The following is a 14412-nucleotide window of genomic DNA, read 5'->3' on the forward strand; positions in this document are numbered from 1 at the left end:
AATCCAGCTAGACATCCTCCCACCACTGCCTTCTGTTTTGGGAGTGTAAGGTACCATTGTTACTGAGTCCACTATCAAGAACTTCAGAAAAAAGCTTTTCCCCTTCATGGGTTATTAATTTTGGTTTTAGTCCTCTGCTTTGGCATCACCTCTTACTTTCAGTGCAATATCTGTTTTTGCCTTCATGTCTCTTAACAGATACATCTCTTGCTCTACTTGCTAAGTATACTTCAAGAGATTACTCTCCTCAGCTCTTGTCATCTTGTTTGAACCTTCTGGAAACCTTGATTCTTACAGTCTCTTGCTCTTGCTGGGTTTCTGTTCCATTTCCTTAATGAGTATGATGTAGTCCAAGGGTCTATATTACATGATCAAATTATCATAATAGTGAACGCTCTAAAGAGCGAAAATGCAGCACATTGAAACCATTATTGTGGGGGGCTGCACCCCCACACCCTCAACTAAATAAATAAATAAATAAATATATATATATATATATATATATATATATATATAAACTCTGAGATCACACTACAGTGAGGAAAAGGCAACTAGTCTGTTCTTCACTGTACCGTGATCCCACAAAAAGCCCTTTGATGTGCCACATTTTCGCTCTTTAGAGCGTTCGCTATTGTGATCATTCAATCACGTAATATAGGCCCCAAGTCCAAGCCCTCCCAACTGATTGGAGTGCAATGATTCAACCCTTGCTGCAGACATTTCTAGACACCAGTGTTAGTGTTTAAGTTCTGTGTTTTCCCATCTATTGATACCACAAGGATAGCATGATAAATAATAATCATTAGAATGAATTGTTGGGGCACTATCACCATATCTCTTCTTTTCTTGTACAATGTGAAGGAGAAGCCATCTGTTAATTTGATTCAGATGTTACTTCAGCATATACCATGGTGTTGGTAACAATAATGAATGATCCATTCATTAGTGAGAAAGAATTCTAATGATATTAGGACATGCCAGAGAAGGGCTGCATTAGTAATACATCTCCCATCTCTAGGGATCGTTGCAGTATTTATTTGCATATTATTAAGAGGTGTCGTAATATTAAAAATCATATTGCTCATGGTTTCTTGAAGTTCTATTGTGGGAGTGGATTGTAGAAGTCCACTGATATGAATATTAAACCATCTGTACCCATTTAATAGGTTGTTGAGTTTCTCTTACAGGTTTATTATTTTGGATTCTAACGATACAAATTGTTTGAGTTTTCTTATGCAGCTGTCTGCTGGTTAGAATTTGTTGAAGTCAAATGGTTTATTTTCTCCTCAAGATGTTACATCCATTGTTCTGTGGCTGCTACTGTGGCAAGAAAGACCTCTGCATCTGACATAAGTATTATCAACCACCCAAACAGCAGCATCATTTTCTCATGAGCGCATGGTTCCTTAAATTCTGCAAGGAGCACAAACTCATCCTCTTGTTCCACATTGGGGTAGCCTTTTGAAAACCAGGAGAAATTCGATTTCCTTGTACTTCTAGTAATGTATTTACCTCATTAATAGACTCTGATAGAGATCTAAGAAGCAATCATTGCCACACCTCTGGACTGGTCCCATGCTTTTTTCACATAGCTTACAATTACAATATCTAATCTGTTTACTAAATTCTAGAAATATAAAGCCACCTGTCAAGGCAAATAGTGGAAATGATGTACAAGTGTTTCATCCATAAAAATAATGCTGTAAAAGTCTACCTGATAGTATTTTTCTTGTCTTTTTCTTTGTTTTCCTATTTTACCAAGTTGTAACATATGTTTGAATAAGAAGTTTTTTTCTTTCTTCTCAACAACTTAGTCAGACATCAGATTATGCGAGACTGTCCTGTTCTCTTCCCATACTTGAACTTACCTGGTTAACAGATTGTTTTTTTTTTGCTGCTGTGATATCTCCAGCCTGGTTCTGCCTGCTCACCCCACTCCTCTACCCTACTCCAAACTCCCACCCGCTTCTTCTAAATTTATTATGACCAGACTCCACGCACTAATTAACATAAACTAATAAAATACCACATCCTCTCTCAATCCACTAATTACCTCACTAAATCCATCTCAAGTAACCATTCTACAACCGCAATCCTTCCACCCCCCTTTTCACATCACTTAACTAAAATATACTTCTACAGCAACACTTTCATAGTTGATAACGTGAGCTAGTTACCACTACATATAACCAAATCACTTTTGCTCTCTATAATATTCATATTCTCACACTATTTTATACCTGATCACACTGACTAATCCAAAAACCCTTTAATAGTACCAAATCAAATGTAGTCAACACACATTCCATAAACTATCCCCTACTACAGTATGCTCTTGCTATACATTTCCTCTCTCACTACACTAGTATCACTTGCCCACCTTACAGCTTATTATGTAAACCTTATTGGAACCACTTCCTACCATGATACAGTTCCCTGTTATCCAAATATTCACAAGTTAAATATAATTTTCATCTCCACATCTCTCATCAACCCATCTCCCACCCTGTATGCACCCTTCATTCTTAAACTTCAACATCGATCCCCCCAAATTTCTCAGAGTTATGACAGTATTTAGACTAAATCATAAAAACAATGATCTTTGTTACATCCAAGCTATCTCTCAATGGAGACATTCACATTAACCCTGGACCAGTAGTCACTCCAACCCATCCACACAATATACCAATCACTCCCACACCACCTTACACCTACCTAGGAAAGCAGCTGACCTCCTGCTACTAAATATAAATACTAGAAACATAACAAATAACATTCATGATCTGCATGCCAGTCTTTCACTATATTCCCCAGGCATAGTAGTTCTACATGAAACATGGCAAAAACCAGTCATTAGTAATAATGAAATATTGCTTCCTGGATACAGCACACTATGGAAGGATAGACTTGAAAAAAGGGGAAGTGGTATAGCAATCTTGTATAAAAAAAACCCCTTAAAGTTGAGATTGTAAATCTAATCACCGCAACCTTTGACAATGCAGAAGTAATTCTTAGCAAAATAAAAACTGACACCAACAAACAGGTGTTATATAAGTGGATGCTACATCCACCCCGAAAACAACATACCCATGTTAGAACACTTACTGCACTGGAAATCTACTTCATTCCTGCAGGAAACAATCAGCTTAGGTGATTTGACATTGATTGGCTCACCTGTAATTTTATACATCTCACTAACTATATCAACCTGCATAGATTTACACAACTCATTCAAGTTCCTGCACGAATAGACAAAACATCTAAAATACAATTGATACTTGACTGGATTTTGATAAATAGATGAGAGCATACCTCATAGTCAGGCTGCCTCCCAGACAGTCCGAGTGACACTCTCCCAACCTTTCTACTAAGGTATAGGATTCATCATACAAAACAGACCACCTACCACTTAATTAGAGACAAAAAAAAAACGTTAACATCAGCAACTTATTATCCACCCTAAAAAGCTGTAACTGGACTCCACTCAAACAACTCAACCTAGATGAAGTATCATACTATTCAACTCAACTTTTCTAGATATCCTGAACTCATATGCTCCTCCCAGATCAGTGAAAACTAAAGCTATTATTGCTCCCTGGCTTACTAAAGAAACCCAATCTCTCCTTAAAACCAGAGACAATGTCTGGGAACAATGGCATAAAAATAGATCCCTGACTTCAAAACAAAACTACCTAGAGCTCAGAAACAAAGCAAAGAAAGCAATTAAAGTAGAAAAAGTAAGTACTACCACAACATACAAATAAGGCATCAAAATAATCCTTAAAAGTTCTGGGCAGCCATTAGTAACATACTCCTTCCAGGTAAGTCTAGCACACACTCCCCAGCTACCTCAAACATCACAGACAACATACCAACTCAATTCAACAAATACTTCACTGAGTCCATCCTAGCCCTATCTAACCCCGGGCTCCCACCTCCTCTACTGAACTCCCAATTCTCATGTTTACAGCAACTCCTTTTCTTTTCAGCCCATTTCCACAAATACAATAAATATGCTTAATAAATTAAAAGCTCCAACACTGGCTGCAGGTAAGCTAAAGCTACCTGTCTACTTTCTGCAAATAGCTGCTGATGCAGTTGCATAGCCAGTATCTGTACTTATTAACAAGTCAATATCTGAAAAAAATCACATCCCTGAAATTTGAAAAACTACCCATATCATTCAACTACATAAAGGGGATGCCTCCACTGAGATGACCAACTACCATCCATTTGCTATTATTTCCCCTCTATCTAAAATACTAGAGAGATGTATTCACTCTCAAATAATGAAATATTTGCATACTCATAATCTCCTGTCCAACACTCAACATGGCTTCTAAATCTTCCACAGCACTACCACTGCTCTAATGTCCTTCACTAATGCAATAAATCACCATAGAAACAATGCTAGATTTGTTTCTGCTATATTTCTTGATCTCTCCCAGGCCTTTCATATGGTCTCACATAGTAAACTCATTAATGTTCTTTCTGATCTAAATCTTAGTAAATCTACCATTGCTTGGTTCCAAAACTATTTGGATGGTCAGCACCAAACAGTACAATGGCAGCAGGACCTCTCCCCTCCTCTTACAGTAACTCTAGAAGCTCTGCAAGGCTTCATCCTGGGTCCCCTACTGTTCTCACTATTTACCAACAATCCCATTCTTCCATCTCAAATGCTTCTGTCATATAATATGCAGATGACTCTACACTAATATGTGCAACTCCCTCCTTACAAGAACTACACACTCTAACTCAAGAATCCTTTCTTTCTGTAACAATATGGCTTACCAAATCCCAACTAATCCTAAAGCCAAACAAAAATCACCTTCTGCTTTTCCTGCCTACAAGAACTGCATCTCCTAACCTCTCATTCAATATCTTGTCCAGTAACAATTCCACTATCTCTCCTGTAACTCACACTGAACTATTGGATGTAGAGATTGACAATAATATGAAATTTGACATTCACAACTCCAAGACTACAAAGAAAATGCACAAAAATACTAGGTGCTCTGCATAGAAATAAGCAGTTTCTTAATATAAAGACCACATCCACCATTGCGCGCATGCACGCGCGCACACACACACACACACACACACACACACACACACACACACACACACACACACACACACACACACACACACACACACACACACACACACACACACACACACACACACACACACCTCCTCTCAACACTCCTTTATGCCTCACCAATTTTCATTATCCTAAGACAAACTGAATTACCCAAACTTGACTCCCTTTGCAACAAAATAGATACATTTGCCACAGACTGTCCTTATAGGTCACACCATTGTACAGCTCTAAAACAACTTAATTGGCTAGAACTCCCTCAGATCATTGTACACAATCAATTTACCTTAGCTCATAAAATCCTACATAAGCCTGAGAAACCCCCACACTCCAAAACCTACTACACCCTTACACCTGCAATAGAACCCTCCACTCCAGCAATAAATTCCTTCTTGAGGCAATTAAAGCCAAAAACACACTGGTAACTCCCCTTTCTCTAATTACATACCAAAAATATGGAATACCCCCAACATTATAGCCAATTCTTCCTTAGTACAGTGCAAAAGAATGCTAAAAACTTGCCTATCTAATTCAAGGCTATGTTCCTGTACCAATCCTTGTTCATTCCTATCCACACATCTTACCCCTATTCTCACCTCTAATATCTCTACTTACATGCTACTAGATTATATGACATTTGAATACTTTCTAAATGTACTTGCATTCACATGTGTACTGCTGAGTTATCTGTCTGTAAATAATCAAAGTTAGCTTAAACTGAGTGTCTGTATCTTAAACTATATCTACCTGCAACTTTTATATCTACTTTTTGAAGTTTATTATATGCATTTATCTGTATGTTACTTAAATTAGTACTGTTAAATGCAGCTTTTCTCCCCAGGCCTCCGCTGAAAAAGGACATGTGTCTAGTCAGACATTCCCAGTCAACAAATGTAAAAATAAAAATAAAATGAAATAAAATTAGATCTGTTTACATTATAAACATATTTTATAAATTTACAACAAAGATAAAAGGAACCACAAAGGGAAATACGTTCCTGCTGTAAAAATATTTGAGTAAACCAACCATAAATTCCAAACCATAAACAGGAACGAAAACAGCAGTCTCAATATATTTAAAAGCATCAGCAGCAAAAGGAGAAAAAGTCCATAAATGTCACAAGACTGCAGTGAAAATCCTTTAAAATTCTTTATTATAACAAAAAAGTAAGCGCTTTCACCATCAGGCTTCGTCAGACTTTGTAATTTACACACAGAGCAAGATTTAAATAGCTGAAGCATATGATTATGATAATTGACATCAGCATCATCTATTAAGACTTAAAGTGACAAAATACATGGCTTACTATTCCAAATAAGAATAAAAATAAGCTAAAACAAGTAAAATTGAACACAATCATGATGTAGAATCCAGCAGCATTAATATGAGACCTGCTGGTAATAGCGATGAACCTGTAGTTAGGAGGAAGACTGGTCAGAACAAACCCGCCACAAGTTTTACAGTGACGGGGAACTTCAAGATGCAGTCCCCTTTCCCAATAGAGCTCCCCCACCCTGGCGGGAGATCCAGATCCATGAGCAGGGGATGACAGAAGCGGAAGGGGTCAGGAGGGGACTATGTGGGTCCAACTTTGAAGAAAATGTGGGGGAGGGTGGAAGGTCCTTAGTGACGAATCTGTCTCATAAGCTGTTAAGCAAATATGAAGAAGAGGTCCTTAACAAAGGGCTTACCTTCATACCTAGTAGGAATAGTGACATAACTGAGTCTATTTTAGACATTAAGACGTATGTGCGGAATGTGCAATTGAAACTTGATTTTGGTTCCAACAATGTAACAAACAATGAAATAGGTTACACCAATGTCTTTAAACCAGTTATCACTTGTATACCTCCATTACACCCCATTCTAGACAACTTCTCCAAATTGGTGGAGAATGATTTATATAAATACCACGAGAAGAACCTTAAGCACAAAGTGGCGTGTCGGAGAAATAATTTAACTTTCCGACAACGTAAAGCACTTTCTGATCTAAGGACCCACTGATAAGGGGGGTCTTATTGTCATATTAGACCTTGAAGATTATTTGAGAAGCATGGGAAGAATGTTATGTGACGAAACTACCTGAAAATAGACATGGATGTAATAACTAGCAAGGTTTTTCAAGTTTATGACATGTTAGATGACCTAGTAAAGAGCTTCACAATAACTTGGAGTCTGTTTAAATATTTAAAAGTTAATAACCCATTGATTCCCATTATACAAGGCCTTCCAAAGATTCATAAGTCCCGGTCCAATCCACCTATGCAACCCATTGTTGCAGGGCAGGGATGGCTCATCGAACCGTTTTCAATATTTGTTGAATATCATTTGAGACCCATTGTTGAGGCCAATCCATTTATTCTAAATGATAGTAAACAGTTTCTGGTAGATCTATATGACTACACTAGAACTTTAGGAGACAATGATTCCTATATTCTAGTTACACTTGATGTTAAAAATTTGTTCACGGTCATACCGAACGAACTGGGTGTACTTAGTGTGTAACGTTATCTAGATCTGAACTCTGATTTGGATGGTAACATCATAGACTTGTTAGCATTATTTTTGGAAACGGTCCTTGATAACAATGTGTTTGCCTTTAATGAGGAACTTTACATACAGAAGTATGGCGTAGCTATGGGCACTTCGTGTGCCAATAGCTACACCAACACAGTAATGGCTGAATGGGAACATGATTCCCTTTTTCCCCTAAGGGAATTCCAACAGTACTTTGGATTTTATAGGAGATTTGTTGACGACCTCTTTTTAATTTGGAGAGGAAATGAGGACCAATTAGTTGATTTCGTGGGATCTATGAACAATTTAACTGACTTCCTCAAGTTTACATCATGTTCCTCTAGGACACATATTTCTTTCTTAGATGTCAACATCATGAGACTTGAGAATGGTTTGTTGAATACCTCAGTTCATAGGAAAACATGCTATAGGAACATTTTATTACACAGAACTAGCATGCATCCCAAACATGTTTTTGACAATGTGATGAAGGGGCAAGTCATGAGAGCATCAAGGCTCAACCCTTCGGATGAAGGCTTTGGGAATGAACTGAGAGGTCTCAAATCAAGATTGGTTGAAAGATGTTATAAAGAGGCAGACGTCATTAAAACTATATCAGTGGTACAAGATTTAAGGGCATCTAGGGCATGCCCATATTTTTCAGAGAGGGGCAATAACTTAGAAATGAGACAACCAACAAGGAACATAGAGCTGAGTGTACCAATATATTTTACAAGTGATGTTCAGTATGTAAAAGATATTGTAGAGAAACGTTGGGAGACACTCCTTTTAGATAATGACATCAGTAGTATTGTAGGTATCAAGCTCAAGTTTTTATATAAAAATAAGAGAAATCTGAAGCAATTGTTGTGTAAACATCCGATGAACTTGTCTGACCCGTTATCCATTGTTCCAGATCACAATACTATACCTTGCACTCATTGCAACCAATGTAGGTACATCGACACAGCCAATGTCTTTAAACATCCAGTGACGTATCAAGATTTCTCTTTTTACACTAGGACGGACTGTCTTAGCACCAATGTAGTATACCTTGCCAAGTGTTTGTCCTGCCAAGCATTCTACATTGGCAAAACTAATAGACAGTTAAGAGAACGCATCAGGGAACATACCTATCACATGCGTATAGGCTCTGAACACAATGCGTTGGCTAAACATCTAAGATTAATGGGTATTGCACATATTATTAGTTTTTGTGTCATGCAGGTTATAACACCTAGCATTAGAGGTGGAGACATTGATAATTACACCCAGGAATGTGAATTGCGTTAGATTGTTCACTGTAGAGCGGATCAATCCCCTGGGTTGAATGACAGAGTTCATCTGCAACTGATCCTGAAAAAAAGGAGATTACCGAGACCCAAGCAGTGATAGTTCCGAGACCCAAACAGTGATAGTTCTTTAGAATTGTAGAAGTAGATATATCAAGTTTCACTTAGTTTTTTATGATTCATGTCCGTATTCTTTATGTAATATTTTAGGTGGTTTATGGATTTAGTTGTCTTTAGTTTCTAACAGGTTAAGTTGACGTCAACAAAATTTTAATGTGTTCAATTTTACTTGTTTTAGCTTATTTTTATTCTTATTTGGAATAGTAAGTCATGTATTTTGTCACTTTAAGTCTTAATAGATGATGCTGATGTCAATTATCATAATCATATGCTTCAGCTATTTAAATCTTGCTCTGTGTGTAAATTACAAAGTCTGACGAAGCCTGATGGTGAAAGCGCTTACTTTTTTGTCATAATAAAGAATTTTAAAGGATTTTTTCACTGCGGTCTTGTGACATTTATGGACTTTTACTCCTTTTGCTGCTGACGCTTTTAAATATATTGAGACTGCTGTTTTCGTTCCTGTTTATGGTTTGGAATTTATGGTTGGTTTACTCAAATATTTTATAAATTACCTGTTTTCATTGTACCTTGTTGGTTTTCCATTTTGTATTAGTGATAAAATTTGTAAAACTCTTCTGAATGCTTTTATTACTTCAAGAGTATATTTTTCCAAAAGCTGAATCGGGAATTGCCTTGTAGTAAAGGTTTAATTGTGTAACCAGTGAGGTAGCAGGTCATCTGTTTTTATTACCAAAATTCAACTGTCTTGTCTCTGAGGTGCCTGGGAGGATTTAACTAAGAAGTTTGATCTCATTAACTCTCTCACAATATTACATTCAATACCACACCTTTGCAAGCGAATCAAGGGGAGCACTGATGTTCCTTTACGTCTGAACCTGATAGTACTTGGATACTACTGCTCATTGACAGTCCTCCCTCTAGTGGGTAAATTAATATAAAGTAAACCATATCAAAAGATGGAGATTAAACAATGCTTCACTATCTTCCAGGAGTCAGTGACTGAAAAACTATAATAAAACATTAGTTTGTTCTTTGGATATAAAACAGGAGGATTGCAGGTGTCTGAGTAAACCATTGTAAAGCATTGGTTCTTTGAAAATAAAGGTAGGGGGTTTGCAGATGTCCAAAGTACCATGATGAAATCCTCAGTGGTTTCAAGGTAAATGTAGATAATTCCCTTAGACATCAACTCTTCTTAATGGGTACTATTGAAGAAACATTTTAACATTATTGTAGTCAAAAGAATTACATCCTGATTAGTTCAGATAACATATTTGTGTATCCACCAGATTCAGCAAGCCCTGCACAAAGTGCATGATTAGTCTAAGAGGTAATGTTGGCAATATGGTGGCCGAGCGATCCACGTACGTGCTCGTTTGACATGCACAAGTGCTCTTGCACTAGTCCTGCACATTTCCAGCCCCTGTATGCAAATCACCCCATTTGCAGGTGAAAACCATGCAAATTACCCCATTTGCAGGTGAAAACCATGCAAATGAGGTAAATCTGCTATCCAGGAAGCTGGAATCAGCCTGTGCACGACTAGCATAATCTAGAGAAATGTACTCGGTTAGTAACTGAGTACATTTCTGCAAAATCCAAAATGGCGACATGACAGCTCCAAATAAAGGCTGCATATCATTGAGGAAGCATGCCAATGGACAAGTATAAGGCCATTGGCAATGCAAACAATACAAAAAATAAAAAAATCAACTTTTATTTTTTTCGCCAATCTCGGCTGTTTAAGCATAGAGCAGCGGCACGCAAACGGGATCGGGGGAAAATAAGAAAATAAACCTAAAACAAGCATTCTAACTAAAATCAGTATTCTGCCATGCAAGTCAATGGCAGGCAAAAGACAACCTGGCTAGTGAATAGTGGTTGCTAAGTGGGGAGGCTCAGTGTGACACATGTGACTATGCATTAGCAGGCAATCCTATGCAAATGAGGGGAAGGATAGTGAATCCCTGTTGTCACCAGCATGTGAGGCAGGTCCCAACAGTGTAAGAGTATGAATAGCTGAGTGCAGGACTAGGAGGTAGGTGACATCATGGGTGGGTGTGTCAGGCATACTGTAAGCAGACTGGAGCCCTGTGGCTCGGGTTTGCTCCTAGCTTAGCACAGTTAAGCTAGGGGATGTGTCTAAACCTGCCTAGCACTATTTACAAAGTGTAAGTGGGTGTGTGCACCACGCACCATGTTTTACAGGAACAAAAAAGAAGTTAAACCAGGAAATAGCAGCAATGTGCACATTTGAGAACTCTGTTTGCACGGCGCACACACGGGATTAAACAGGGAGGCAATGGGAAGAGAAAACTGCAGTAGGAAGGTAATCAAGGAGAACTAGCTTAGCTGGCAGGTGAAATGTATCAGAATCAGCCAATTACCCAGGCAGCAGACCAGCTCAGCCCAGCACACCACTATAAACTATGAAAACACCTTTCCCCCTTGTTTTTTCCCAAAAACTCTGCATTTGTAATTTGTAACCTGTGTGGAGGTGGCTGTGACTGTGTAACAGCTGGACCCATTAAGGAGTCGGTTTTGTGATTTTTTTATATGTGGGCATATTATATGTCACAATGTTCACCTTACAAGGATGACAGATGTCAATCAGCTTAGATGCTGGGGTGCCAATCCACACCCCTACATGTGATACACGGCCTGGTGAACAAAGTAAGCAACCCTAGTATTACACAGAGTACACTATGAACCTGTGTCTCATACACAAACACTTGCCTAGACAACTACCGCTATGTTGGTAGTACCCTGCATACTGTTCACAGATGGCAAGCATGGTGTGATTGCAGTGGGCTACAGAGGGCATGACACCCTGTCCATCAGTACAATAGGCACATAACTGAAGACAGTGCACCTTCACTATGTTCACCAATGGATGACTACAACATCTTTGGTGCCATCAAATGTGATCCACAAAGGACTGTCCATGAGCACGCCCTACCACAAGAAGTCAGGAGTGGCACATGTGATGATAACAATCTGTGTACATAAAATGGGTCTGGCAATCCAGGTACACTTCCACATGTCACTGAACATGAATGTGGGATGTGTGCACATCCCATACACCGTTCATGTCATGGGCTATAGAACACATACATGACAAGTATTGCACAGCACTAGCCACACACAATAGTAACCCAGGTGACAAGATGGTGAATACAATACTGTGTGGGTCATTCTAGACACTGCACACCTGATCCTCACTGCAGACCATTGTCATGTGGCCTGATGCCAAGGTATACCCCTCACCTAGCCTTGTACAGCCTTCTGGCACAGCCAACCGCTACACACCCGTGAAGCAATGCACACATGCACATCAGTACTGGCACCCTGTGTCCCTGTGTGTGGCATATGATGCTTCCATCCACATTCACACCTGGTACAACTCCCATTGGCATACTGAAACATTCCGAATGATGTCAGACACCTTCATATGCCCTTTGCCCATAGAACAGCGCAATAGCTCCTGTGGTGCATGTGATACCTGTGCAGTACTGTATTGTGGTAAAATAACTAGGCAGGGAGTGTATTCCTGACCCTGGTAAGTGCAACAATGTGTTTGAGTCCCTTAGAGAGTGTGGCTGTGTTGCCGCTGACACCAGTCAATGTGGACAGGCACTTGTGCTACACCTACCATATCTGTACAATATCACTGTTGCAGATGTCACTCACCAGTAAATATATTTTTGGACAGCTCACCAACACGTAAGCTATGTGGTGCATGCAATAACAGCATGCACATGTGATAGTAATGCATTGTCAGTCAGGGGTTTGACTCCCTGTACTGGTATGTGTGTCACACAAACATGCTTTAGTTTTACCTTCCCTGACATACTTTGTCTCTCACTATTCCTCCCACACCCTCCCTGGTGGATGTGGATATATGCACCTGCTCTGCTTAGGCAGCAGCTAGTGTTTTGTAAGTGTTGGTCCTGATTAGCTGATTGCCTCTGCACCAATTGCAGTCATCCTCTAGCTGATTGAATGTGACACAGCTGTGGTAACATTCCCATAGCCAATTGCATGGAAACACACTAACTATCTAGGGACATCATGTTGGTGTTGGGCCATGAAATTCACTGTGAGTGGAACCTAGATCTGGTGTTTGGCAAACATCATCACAGATGGGTATGGGATTTACCTCCAACAACATACACTGTGGAAAACGGCCAACAGACAGGAGGGGATGTGCCAGACATGACTACAGAATGTAAGTGTTGCTGTTCTTAATTTAGAGTAATGTCAGTTTAGCAGGCTGTGTGTGGTTATGGCTAGTCTGCCTGTTTTAAGATCTGTCATGACAGTGCGATGTTTGTGAGGAAACCCCTATCTGTAGGGTCATCTGGAGACTGGTTAGTTTGTTGAACATTTTGTTTCTTGTATTACTGACAGAACACCTGTCTGAGAATGGCAGAAGCATAGTGTGAGGATTGCAGTCAGTACATGGTGACAGCCATGAGAGTTACTGACTTCATATCCCAGACTGGACATATATCAGAAAACACAGTGGTATGACAGTAAATGTCTGAGGTTACCACAACACCATGCCAATATTGTGCCAGTGTTCGTAGCACTACTCACACGTCTGTCACCCTTTGTACATATGTCATGTAGGATATGTGCATGTGTTCCCCTTGCTCTGCAACTGTTCTAGATCTGGTGGTAATGGGAATATCTATGCATGCTGTTATATGTACTCCTGACTGCTGCTGACTATTACTAGCCCTTATCTGTTGTAAAACGGCAACACCATAACCCATATGGGAATGCCGATGTCAGTCGACCCACCTGTCCTACCTCAGCTGGTCATGGCACCAGGCACCAGCAGGTCTGGGTCCCAGCCTGGGACCTTCTCCTCCATTGTCCATGCATGACCTTTGGGTGGAACTGCTGCAGTTGATGGTGCTTGCCCCCCCAGGAGCGGGGGAGGACAGGAACCTGTTACCTGCCGTCAGATCCAGTCTTGGTGTGTAGGGAGCTTGGCAAAGAGTTTCAAGACCACCTACACCAGCTTGAGGGCTGCATGGTGCACTCAGAGGGTGAGCCTGCACCTCCTACCCAACCCCCAGCACAGTCAACTTTGGGGCCATGAAGGTGCAGTGGTGACTGCCCATGGGTGGGGACCTCAGTCTCACTGTGGACTTGCAACTTCAAAACACCCCTCCCCATCCAAGGTGTTCCCCCCCACATATGTCATATACCACCCCTATATGCTGTCTTGTCTGTCATCCTACCCAACCTATCCTCCCCAGGCATACTTACTCTCCTTCCCCAACATCCCACTCGCACCTTCAAAAAAGGGCAATCTGTTCCCAAATAATATCTCCCCCCATACATAGCTGTCCATTCTGCACACGTGTCCACTGGGTACATGTAATGTGGTCTAATTGGCATCG

The sequence above is a fragment of the Protopterus annectens genome, chromosome 4.part0 (assembly GCF_019279795.1).
Source record: "Protopterus annectens isolate FY-2018-M chromosome 4.part0, PAN1.0, whole genome shotgun sequence".
Lineage (NCBI taxonomy): Eukaryota > Metazoa > Chordata > Ceratodontiformes > Protopteridae > Protopterus > Protopterus annectens.